Genomic DNA, 12161 nt, shown 5'->3' with positions numbered 1-12161 from the left:
TGGATGGGTGGATGGATGGATGGATGGGTGGATGGATGGGTGGATGGATGGATGGGTGGATGGGTGGATGGGTGGATGGATGGGTGGGTGGATGGGTGGATAGATGGGTGGATGGATGGGTAGATGGGTAGGTAGGATGGATGGGAGGATGGGTTGATGGGTGGATGGGTGGATGGATGGGTGGATGGATGGGTGGATGGAAGAATGACTCTCCAAAACCCAGAGAGGGGAGCGATTGTCCTAAAAGGGTACATCCATGTTCAGAGAGGCTAACTGGTTTACCCACGGTCAATTAGAACTAGTTGGTAGCATATGCCAGCAAGAAGCTGGGATTCTTGACTTTTACGTCAAGCCGGGGCTCACCACTGGAAAAAGACTGAGTGTGGAAAGCTAATCCAGGTTAATTCCCGCGGATTAATCATTAATATGCTAGGGAACTGCTGAGATTAAAAATATGAATGAACGGTTTAATTTCAACCCAGCCCCTCTTTATTCCCTCATGATGGCTTGTATTTCCACATCTAACAACTCATATGGTACCAGTGACAAAGAGGGAGGGAGTATGTGAGACTGTCCAAGAAACAGCTATTAGGAACAGGATTCTGCAGCCACGGGGGTGGGGGAAGTGGTACAGGGCAGATCAGCCTGCAGCAGCCCTTTTGGCCTCCCAGAAACCTTAATTTCAAAGAAACTGGCTTTGACTCAAGTTCAAAGAGTTAGTTTTAAGAGACACTGATATAATGGTTAGAAACCAGGCCTAAAATTATCTTGAGACTTATTTGGTTATGAAGAGAGAGTGCTGGGTTATATGGGGGGGGGGGGGTAGGGGTCGGGAAGTCCTGTCATGAAGCACCGTTTACTCAGTTTTCTGGAAAGTGGGTGAGTTTATGTGCGTCAGACCCTCTCACCCTCCCCATTGCAGAGTAAAATGCCGGAAGGTCAACTGCAGTCATTGCCCTGCTGCCAGTTGAGGTTTGGACGGTGCCTCAGTTGTAACCTCCCTAAAAATGGGTGTAAATGACGTCCACCCTCCATTCCTCCTGCACCGTCTGGACTTTCCGCCCCAGTTTACTCAAGAAAATTCTTTCTGGTGCTGATTGCAATCTCTTTGAAGATAGTGACGTGCCCTCTCTGAACTGACCCCCAGCATAACTTGTCCTCACATCTAGGGCCCGGAGGGGGCGCTGCTGCAGGGGAAGTCAGTTGGTTTTAAACGAAGCATTTCTCCCTACTGTTCGCATGTTGCGCAACCCTGCTCAGGGTGACACCCACCGCCATCTCAGCCCGGAGGGGCCAGGGGCGCAGGCGCGGCGCCGCTGGGATTCGAACCTTCGCGGCCCGCCGGGCCACAGCCTTCCCGGAATCAGCGCCAGCAAGCAGGGTCGCTGGCCCGGGGTGGGCGGAGCCGGCCGGCGCCCCCTCCCCCGTTCGGCCGCGCGTTCCGGGCCCGCCCCGCCCCCGCGCTGGGCCGAGCGCCGCGCCGCGCGGCTCCGCCCCTCACAGGCCCCGCCCCCGAGGCTCCCCGCAGCTCCTCCCCTCTCCCATTGGCCGAAGCGGAGACCCGCCTCTCCGCCCAATGGCCGCCGCCGCGGCTCGGCCGCCCGCGCTCTGACTGGTCAGCGGCCGGCGGAGTGGCGGGGCACGGGCCAATGGGGAGAGGCGGCTCGATGAATGGCTGGCCCGGGTGGGGAAGGCAGGAGGCGGCGATCCCGGCGGAGGGGGCCGTTTGCCAGCTCCGAGGCAGAAAGTGCCACGACTCCACACGCGCGCACGCAGCCAGCGAGCAGCCGGAGCGGACGGCGGACGGGGCGGGTGGCGTCGGGGTCGCGGCGCCTGCAGTTGCTCGGGGGCGGCTTCTCGGCGGAGGCTCGGCCGGCTCCTCTCTCCCGGTTCCGCGGCGGCGGCGGCGGCTCCTGCCCTCTCGCTCTCCCTCCCGCGTCTCCGGCTGCAGGTAAGAAACTTGGCCGGGCCCTGCAGCGGCGGTGGCGGCGCGCGGGCCGGGCCGTCGGGGCGCCGGGGCCGGGCCGGGCGGGCCGCGCCGGGAGTGACACGTCTCCCTGGTGGCCCCTCCCCCGGCGGCGCCCCCGGCCGTCGCCGCGGCGGCGGACCCTGGGGGTCCGGGCGGGCCCTGGGGGCGTGTGCCGGGCCGAACCCGGTGCAGGGGCGTTGGCCGAGCGTGCCCGAGGTGTGGACCCCACGCCCTCGCCGTCTGCGGGACCTGCGGCGGCCCCGCGGCGCGACGTGGCCGCCCCCCCCACCTCTCTCTGTCCTTCCCAGCCGGGCCGTCGGGCCGGCCGGCGCGCTCCGAAGTTGGGCGAAGAAAGTTGGCGGCGGGGCGGGGCGGCGCACAGCTGGCGGAGGAAGGGGTTAAGCTTCGGGAAGCGGCTGGATGACGTTGCCGGGCTGGAGTCCGGGCTGGGGGGGTGGGGGCGGGCGGAAGGCGGCTGGGGCCGGCGGGGGAGGGGGCGGGATTGAATGGGGGCCCGAGCCGAGCGCGCCCGCCTCGGGCTGCGGCTGGGGGCGCGGCGGGGCCGGGCGGCGCCGACGGGGCGGGCCGGGCTCGGGGCCGCGGGGCCCGCCGTGCGGAGACCCGGACCGTCCGGGTCCGGACGCCCGGCGGCCGCGGTGGCAACTTCCCGGAGTGCGGGAGGCGGCTCCCTGCTCCCCCTGGCGGCGGGGCCGGGGGCGCTGTTTGCCCGGCCGGCCGCGCGGACCCGGTGCGAGGGCGCCCGGCGGGGGGACGATGAATGGGCCGGCGGTGCCAGGCCCGGCGGAAGTGGCACCTCCGGCCCGGCCGTCAAGCGCGCTGGCACCCCGCCTGGCTCCCGCCCCGGGTCCCGGGCTCCCGGCCTGGCGCCGGGCAGGGGAGGGCGGGCTGGGGTCCGCGCTTCCCGGGCAGCATCTGGGAAGCCTCGGGGAACCCTCCCCACATTGCAGATCACAAACGGTAGCTCGGGTGGTGTCATGGCTAAGGGGTGGGCTTCCGAAAGCCGGCACCGTGGGGAGTCGGCCAGGCTGTTTCACTCCGGGGTCCGCTTCCACGTCGGAACAGCCGGGCTGCCGGAGAGAGAACCGTGAAGACCCAGCACGTGTAGGGAGTAGTCCACAGGTGTTGACTGTTACTGTTTTTGCATGAGTTTCTAGGGTGTTCGGGCCAGGAGGGTGGTGGGGTCTGGGTTTGGCTCTGGCCCACCCGCTGCGGACGCAGCCTTGCCACGTCCTGTCGTCTGGATCCCACCCCTGCCACGCTGCAGACCCTTTGCTCAGGTTGCTTAACCTCTCTGAACCCGGGTTTCCTTATCTGTAGCCTGGAGATAGAACCACCCACTCACTGTAGGGTCGGGCAGCCTCCCAGGTAAGTGCTGGGAAACCCTGGGACCTTGTGCCAGCAGAAGGAAGTTTGGCAATAACTCCTGGAGGTCGGAGGTCAGCAGAGTCTAGGAAGCATCTAGAAAATGAAACTTTGCAGGCTCTTGGGAGCCTCGCGGGTCACTGTTTGCCTGGTGTGCTGGAACCTTCAGAGCGGGGGCGTTTGTGTGGCGTTTTCTGGACTTTGGGGAGGAGGTCTCTTCAGAGCTTTGGCTGTTCCCGCGGGGCTGGGAAGCACTCTGCCTCCCCCTACGCTTTCCTCTGTGCTTGGCTGTCCTGACTTCCCCCTGATCCAACCCCAGAGAAGGCTCTGTGATCCTGCAGCGGGCTGTGGTGACGTCTCTGTTCCTTTATGAACTCTCCAAAGGTCAGGCCCACTGTGGGCTGCCAACTTGTTTTCCTTCCAGAAAGAAGCTTCCGGTTCTGAGGGCCTGGAGATGCCACTTCCCTCTCTGATGAAGCGAAGGAGGAAAGCTGGAGGCAGGAGGCGGAGCAGGGCTTGCACGTTCAGGGCTTCTGGACCCGTTGAGCTGCAGGGTGGCGGGGTGGGTGGCCAGATAGGGAGAGAAAGGTGTCTCGGGGACTGGAAACAGCCGCCAGGGAGTCGAGCCGCAGGCACTGTGCTGGATCAGAACTCTTCACTTTCACAGTTAGGAGTTGGCCTCTGAACATCTCTACAGAGATTAAGAAGTTAGTTTGGTACCTTGGTGCATGAATAGTTTTTGGTGATGGGAGAATTTTAAATAAATCCCAAGCCACTGAGTCACATTTGAGCAATTATGCTCTTTGCTGAAACGAGCCCTAAGTCAGTAGGCTGTAGTGATGATACAGCACCAAATTCCATGTAAGTGGCTGAATGCAAACCATTTGATTGGCATCCTAGTTTATTATGTAGCAGGGACGCCTTTTAAAAATGTCAGGACCCCAGACTTTTCTTACTTGTTCTTTTATTCCAAGGAGTTTTAACGAGGAGGTGAGTGACGTATAGGCAAGGAGTCAACCATTCTTTTCGAGAATCCAGATTTTTCTGTGCTAAAATCTTGTTTTGGGAGAAAAAATATGGTCAGTGAGAATGATGACGGTGGAGACACTGCTGTCCATCTGTACGTTCTGGCCCGGCGATGGTTAAGGCCTGGCCCGTAACACAATAATTGCGGATGAAATGAGGTAGACCAACACACATGTTAAATTTTCTCCAGCTATCTCATTGGACAGCCGAAGCTCAGCCCAACTTGATTTTTAAGGTTTACTGTTTAGAGTCAGATTCACGGCTTTGGTGTACATCTCGGCCTCACAGCAGCCAGTTTCCATAGCGTAGATGTGGTTGTTCCCATCCTGTGGATGAGAACGTGGAGGCCCAGCAGGTCAGTTCCTGTTGCCCAGCTGCTGGGCGATGTGGGCACGGCCTTCTGAATGTTCACCGACACCTACAGGCCGTATAATTCCATACTCGTTGGGACAGTAAGTACCCCAGGAAGCACCTGGAATTGGAAGATGGAAACGAAGGCGGGGATTCAGTGTGGGATGTGGCAGTACCAAGACAGGGCTTTCATTTCATGTCTTTGTCAAGCTTCTCCTGTGTGCCAGGCCTTCAGACACCACAAACGAACCTCGTTCGTGTCCGAAGACACTCCATCTAGAACTGTGTTGTCCAGTACGGTAGCCACACGGAGGTATTTCAACTTAATTAAAGTTAAATAAAATTAAATTAGTGGCTGTTCATGCGCTTCCACCTAATAAGATGTCACATTTAGAAAGCAGTTCTTCCTGACCCTTGGTGTGCATTATAAACTGCATGTTAAGGGAAACAAGGCAGGGGAGCAGGGGCGTAGCACAGACAGTGGTCCTGCCCTGGAGAGCTTCTTACCTAACACCAAGGGCATCAAAGTGGTCAAATGTAACAGACACGGAAGATAGGTATTGGGCAGAAAACATATGGCTTGTAGGGAAAGTAAATATTTAATTCTAAGTGAGAGAGCCTGGGCAAGAGGGCCACTTAGCATTATGGAAAATTAACCTGGGGACTTCCTAGGAGGCTGTTTTCTTAGGCACACAAGTTCTGATGAGTCTCCTGAAACAGGCAGGCCGACTCCCACGACTGGAGGCCAGACACATGTAGCGTGTTTCCTTTAAGAGCTGTAAATGACATGCATCTCCCACATGCCTAGCAACGCAGGGCAACTTTAATTTATAAAGAAAGTTCTGTAATTTCTACGTTGGATTATTTTGGCAAGGCTGGAACAGCTGCCGGTCTCCTAACCTTACACGGTCCAGGGTGCAGGCATTTTCCTGTTTGGCGGACAGCAGTTGCTTCCTGGCTCTTTGCAGGGCTTTGTTATATTCCATAGAACTTTGAAAGGATCACTGGATAGTATTTGGGGAGAATTTCTGAATTCTTGGCTTTACTAGTGGCCTCATCTTAGTACGTTGTGTAGAGTAACGTCAAACCAGTTAACAGAGCCCAGAGTGATAGACAGCTACTTTCTTGTTGGTCAGACAGGAGGCCCCTAAGGTTGTGGCGGAAGTGATCAGCTATTTATAGTGATAGTGAATACCATCTGCTGGCTCCAGAGTTGGAATAGAAGACCATCTTAGACCCAAAGCTCTAATTCTGTGCCCTGGCCCTGGTTGAGGTGTGAGTGAACCAGGTGTGTTTCAGGCTGTCTTGAGACTGGTTCCCAGCTGGAGCCCTGCATGGATGGAACTTGGCTGGCACGTGAGGTTTGTTCAGGCCCGGTTGCTAAACAACTGAGCCACCTTTTAAAATTGGAGAAGTTGTTGTTGTTAAAATCTAGATTTGGGGGTTCTCTTGGGGAAAGTGGGAATTTCTGGGCACACCAGTTCTGCTTTCTCAGGTGGCAGCCGTGGACTGTGGTTGTCTTCCCCAGGCAGGGGCTGTGCTCTCCTCCCAGCCTCGCTCACAGTACGTGCTTGGGTGCCGGTGGTCCCCGAGGGACACTGTCTACTCCAGCGTCTGGGAGCAAAGAGGAGCTGGAGGGCGTCCGCATGTGACCTGCGTAGTCACCGGCGTCCCCCACTGGCTGCAGCTTGGGGCAGCGGGGGGAGCAGTGGTCTGGGTTCTAGTCCCCAGAGTAAGTGGTGTGACCTTGGATGTGACTGTTCTCGTCCCTTGGCTTCAGTTTCCTCCTCGTGTAATATGAAACCAGGCCAGTTGGCTCCATCTTTCAGGCCATACATCGTGCTTTATCCTTCACTCCATGCCTTCTCACACTTGTATCCTTTACGACGGCAAACGTGTCAGCTCCGTCCACTCTCACCGCATCCCCTGGTGCCAGCCTGGTGCAGACCCCTCATCCCCCGGGTTATTTCACTAGGTCTGAAGTGGTCTGCCTGCTTTTGCCCTCACCCCCTGCCTTCTGGTCTGTTCCCAGAGCAGATCGTGCCACCCTGTGTTCAGGACCCTCCTTGGCCAGAGTCTGTCCAGTGGCCTCCAAGGCCCCACTTTTCCCTCAGCCTTCACTGCTGCCACCCCCACCCCCTGCTCTGTTTCCCGGGCAGGCCCTTCTGCCGCAGGGCCTTTGCACATGCTCTTGCTCTCCCTGGGGAGCTTTTTCCCAGACGGCCATGTGGCTTTGCTCCCCCACCATCCTCAGGTCTGTGCATTGTGACCTCCCTGACCACCCTGTTTAAAGTGACAGGCCCGGTGACCCCAGTCCCACTTCTCTGCATGGCTTTGTTTTCATTATCACCACCTGATGTGTCACATATGTGACTGACTTTGTCATTTCTGACACTGGATTGTAAGCTCTCCCAGTGCAGGGTTGTGGCTGCCCTGTTTCCCCGAGGTGTCCCTAGTGTCTGGACAGTGGCACACAGTAGGTGCCCATCCTTGCCGAGCTAACAGGTGATTTTCTAGTGCCTGTGTTCTGTGAGTACATTATCATTTAGCCTCAAGTAGCCTGGATTCCTAGAGCATCAAATATAAACACAAAAAACATATTCCAAAGCCAAGTGACTTTGGGATTCCCCCCAGCCAGGCTCCAGTTGGGAGACTGACCGTTACACTCATGGCGGTGCTGCCACATGTGGCCCATCCTGCTCCGCCAGCAGAAGCCAATGCTCTGAAGTGACCCTTGGCAGAAGGCTTGGGCGTTCGCTCTCTCCCAGGTGCCCTGCACCTGCAGGCCGGTTAGATTGGTCTCAGCGCTGCCTGTTCTCCGCTGTCCGTCACCCACGCGGGGGCCTCACCAGACCGGGCCCTTCCCAGGTGCCTGCGCTGGTTCCAGGAGGAGAATTCGCAGTGAGCATCCTTTATTTCCCGGCGGAGCTGATGAGCTAGATGGGTTTGCAGAGCAGCCGAGCGTATCAGTGACGACGCCCTCACCAGGAAACAAAACGTTATTTTTGGTTTGAACAGTGCACTGCCTCTGAAAAGAGGTGGGTTTTGTGTTTCGTGAGCAAGAGTGCTCCTTCGTGGTAGGAGGGGAAATTCTTTTCCGGTAGTTGGCATTCCATTCTCCCTTCTTTTAGTCAGACTTTGTTGGACTGAGAGGGCTGGATGAGGTGAACCTCCCGCCTCCCAGATGGCGTTTCCTCGAGGACCGGGCGTGGACGCTGGGCAGGTGTGGGATACTGGAGACAGGCGGGCTGGCTGATCGCAGCCCCTTCCAGGCCGAGCCCACATCCCTCGTTGTCTCCTCTCTGCCTGCCTTTGCTTTTAGGCAAAGAAATGGAAAAGTAGATCATAGATTCCTGGCCCCTCCTGACGGGAGGATCTGGCCTACGCACTTCACGCAGAACCGTGAGAGACCGGGTTCTGGCCCTCAGCCCAGGCAGTATGTTCTATTGGAACTTTTCATTCAGTGGTTAAAATGTACAACTCAGCTGTAGCAAAACGATTTCCTTTTTAATTAAGGCTCATCCTGCATAGGAATTAGATGCAACTTTATTTCTGTTGAACACGTTTTCATTTCTTGGTGAGTTCTAGATCATCGTAGTTGGGGAATTCCGTAGTAACTGCAGTGACTCGGGGAAGGGGTCAGTGCGCAAGAGTGAGCGGTGACGACACCGTCAACAGCGGCCTCGTTAGTGACATGTTGTTAGGGGCATGGACGGGGCTTTAGCCACGGCCGAGCTGGCCACTGCAGCCTGTGTTGTTGCCTCCAACCTCAGAGGGAAGCCCTGAGGTTTGTTCTGAACAGTCTGGTTTTGGAAGCCGCAGGGACAGTGAGGTCTGTGGGGCTTGGAGGTGGGAGGCGGTGCCCACTGTGACCTTGGTCTCCACTTCCCCTCTCTTGGGAGCTGCGTAGTGAGCGCATATGAGGGGCCTGGGGGTGGCAGGAGTGTATGTGCCGTGACAGACCCGCCTGGCATCAGAGATGCTCCTCCTTTGAGAGCTGTGTGGATGCATTTTCCTACCAAAGTTGGCATGTGTGTATATACATATTTTAACTCTTCACTAAAGTAGAACAAATACAGAAAAATGCGCTGTCCCGCCTGCAGCTCACGGAGCGGCGCCCCACGTGGCCAGCCAGACAAGAAGCATTGTCCCCCAGCAGCTCATTTCGTGCCCCTCGGGTTGCTGCCCATGCCCGGGGGTAACCACACCCTGACCTGTAGCTCACAGGTCCCTCGCGCCTGCGCGTGGACTCGGGGCAAGTGGACACACGGCCTGTGCTCATCGTGGCCTCCCATTCGACGTTATGTGTGAGCATGAGGTCCATCCGTGGTCTTGGGCTATTGTAGTTCATCCCCCTATTGTACATACTCTGCACATCACTGTGCAGGGGCACTTGGATAGTTTCCACTTTCGGGCTTCTGTTTTGATGTACTCTAAATTACACGATACTGTAAAATGCAGTCTTGCCCCTGACTTTGGCGACCCCGTGTCCACTTTTCCACAGGGTCTGTTCCCAGGGGTGGGGCTGCAGCAACGGGAGGCATATGCTCAGCTGTGGACAACAGTGCGGACTCCCCAGAGCGCTGGTCCTCATTTGTACTCCCACCAGCAGCCTAGGATCTTGGAACATGACTTCAACAAGGAACCAGGGTGAAGTTGAGTTACCACTGCTACTGATAAGAAGCACCCCCTCGTGCTGCCCTCCCCATGTCCTGGAGATGGTTCATCAAAGAGGAGCCTTTGCATAGGGCTTGCGGAAAAGGGTCAGGTTTTACTGCCGGTGAGCAGATGCTGTCCAAGCAGAAAGGCAACCCCTCGCAGTACATGAGGGAGGGCTCACAGAGCTTTGATCTGCGGGGAGATTCTTCATCAGACCCCCCCACCTCACCCCGGTTCCAACAAGGTAGATGTAGTGACTGTTGGAGTGTTAAGTGGATTTCTTCAAAACAAAGGAGCCGGCCGTTGGGTACCAGAGGTCACTCCGCCTGAGCCTCTGCCCACCTGCCGGGACCCTGCGCAGAGCCCAGGGCCGGGAGGCAAGGGCACTGGGCAGGCTCCCCTCCTCCTGGGACAGATGTGCATCCAGGCTTGGATCTGGGAGTCACCCTACCCAACAGCCCTCCTGTCACATCGCAGGGATGACCTCTTTCCTTTTAAGAGCTTGCCTGGCTGGGGTTTGGTTTGGCCACGAGTGACAGCAGTGCCAAATGTCAGTAGCTTGAAGAAGTAAGGGTGGGCTGTGTTCCGGTAACAGGGTGGACTGGTGGGCTGGACCAGTCTTCTCACTCGGGTGGGGCAAGTGCTACAGAACAGATGAAAACAACACCTGTGGAAAGCACTGAATGGCTTGGAAGATCCTGAGGAAGGTAGTGAGGAGACCAGAGTCTCAGTGCAAAGAATAACCCTGGATGGTGAGCACAGTCCTGAGGGCGTTCGGTGAACTGGGCAAACTGTGAGTTCCGATGGCACCTCTGGGCGCAGGGGGCAGAGACCAAGGTGGGCAGGATGATGGAAGCTGTGCCCACCGAGGACTCTTGCACCTCCAGGGTGAAGGTGAGTCAGAAGTAAGCCCATCCCCTCCTGAGATGTTGTCCTTCGTGCAGATCCTGTGACCTCAGTGGTAGGACATTTTCCAGCCAATTCTGATTCTTTGTAGAGTGCCCCACGGCCGGTCCACAAGCGAGCAGGTCTTTGAAAGACTGCGCCTTTATCCTCGGCTCAAGGCAAACGAGCATCCCTGGTTGAGAATAACCAAACACAGAACGCCAGGCGTTCAGTGAATGAGGACCAGCAGGAGCTCTGTGAAAACAGAGACAGTGAGTGGTTGACACAGTGTTTAAAAGCACTTCTTACTCTGCTTAAAGTAATGGACAAGGTGGAAAATACCTACAAAGAAAGGAAACTGTTAAGTGACCTAACACATTTGATAAAGGAATCAGGTGCAGTTTCTAGCCATGGGCAGCTCAACCACTATAGTTAAAAACCCAACAGATTGAAGTGTGTGATTGAACTGGAAGATAGAGCAGAATGTACAGGTTTCACTTTAGAACAAAATAGGACTTGTAAGTAACTTGTAAGACCAACTGAGAATCAGGGAGAAGAGGTGGTGTGCCAGAGCCCGTGTTGGACGAAATAATGACTGAGAATTGTACAGAATGGAGAAGACACCCATCCAAACAAGGGAAAAACACCCACATGTAGAAAGTATAGTGATACAGCAACCAAAGGAAAAGATTCCAGAGTGAGGGTGAAATAAAGGTAACTTTTAAGGCAAAAACCAAGACCGTTAATTAGTGACATCTTGGCTAAAGGAAACTCTCCAGGATGTTCTTGGAAGGAAAATAGTGCCAAACGGAAAGAAGAATGAAGAAGGTGGGAACATTTGGGCAACTCTAAACAAATGTGAAATAATAATAATAATGTTGGGAGGGGCACTGGGAAAAGGATATGGTTAATAACACCTAAGTTAGGGGGGTGTTAGAATTAGCGGAGGGAGTAAAGTTTTGTTTAATTTTGAACTTTGTGAACCTCACATATTATTGTGTTTTAAAGGTTGTCACTAAAGAATAGAAACTGTATTCTGCAATAGTAGAGGGGAAGAAATGGAGTGATTTAAAAACAATCCAAAAAGAGATAAGAAAGGAGACAAAAAGAACTCCAGGACTGGTGGGGAAATAACACAAAATAAGATTATAGAGTTAAACTCAACTATATCAGCATTTAAAATGTAAATTGGGGACTTCCCTGGTGGCGCAGTGGTTAAGAATCCATGCTCCCAATGCAGGGGGCCCGGGTTCAATCCCTGGTCAGGGAACTAGATCCCACATACATGCTGCAACTAAGAGTTCGCAGGCCGCAACTAAGGATCCCACCTGCCGCAACTAAGACCCGGTGCAACCAAATAAATTAAAAAAAGAAAAAAAATTTTTTTTTAAATTGTAAATTGACTAAATACTCCAGTTAAAACATAAAGATATCTTACTGGATTTTAAAAATCCAACTCTTGTTTACAAGAGATGGTGAAAATGAAAGAATATATAAAACAAAAATTGACAGAACTACAGGAAATGGTCAAATCTATAAGCATAGTAGAGAATTTTACAATATCCTCTCAGTAATTGACAGCTAAGCAGACAAAAAATCACGAAGGATTAGAACTTTGAACAAAATTAGGAATGTGATCTATGACTCTATATAAATAAAACAAAACACTGTAGCCAGCTAATACCTATTTGACTTCAGAATTTTCAAAGATTGGCTGTATCCAGGGCCTTAAAGTCAATCTCAACAAATGAAAGGATTGAAATTATGTAGAGCAGGTAGTCCGACCAGAGGTCAGTTAAACTAGAAATATGAATAAAAAGATAAATAGAGAATCTCCATGTATGTGTATATTAAAATAAAACACTTCTAGCATGTATTTGTAGGTCAA

The 12161-nt window shown here is 54.5% G+C and overlaps 1 protein-coding gene across 3 annotated transcripts in view; it reads left to right on the top strand.

Annotated features, from left to right (window-relative positions):
- Positions 1-1766: 1766 nt before the first annotated feature.
- RRBP1 (ribosome binding protein 1) overlaps positions 1767-12161 on the top strand; it is a 58963-nt gene continuing 48568 nt past the window's right edge. For 2 of the 3 annotated variants that reach the window (XM_082670134.1, XM_082670133.1), the window contains exon 1: positions 1773-1951. The gene's annotated coding sequence lies outside the window, so the exon portion shown is untranslated. Of the gene's footprint in view, positions 1952-12161 lie in introns of all 3 variants that reach the window. The other variant, XR_014297691.1, reaches the window with a different exon arrangement.

Source organism: Grampus griseus (assembly GCF_964374135.1).
Source record: "Grampus griseus genome assembly, chromosome: 14".
Classification (NCBI taxonomy): Eukaryota; Metazoa; Chordata; class Mammalia; order Artiodactyla; family Delphinidae; genus Grampus; species Grampus griseus.
The sequence above is the reverse complement of the archived record's forward strand: the minus strand, read 5'-3'. Positions and strand labels throughout refer to the sequence as shown.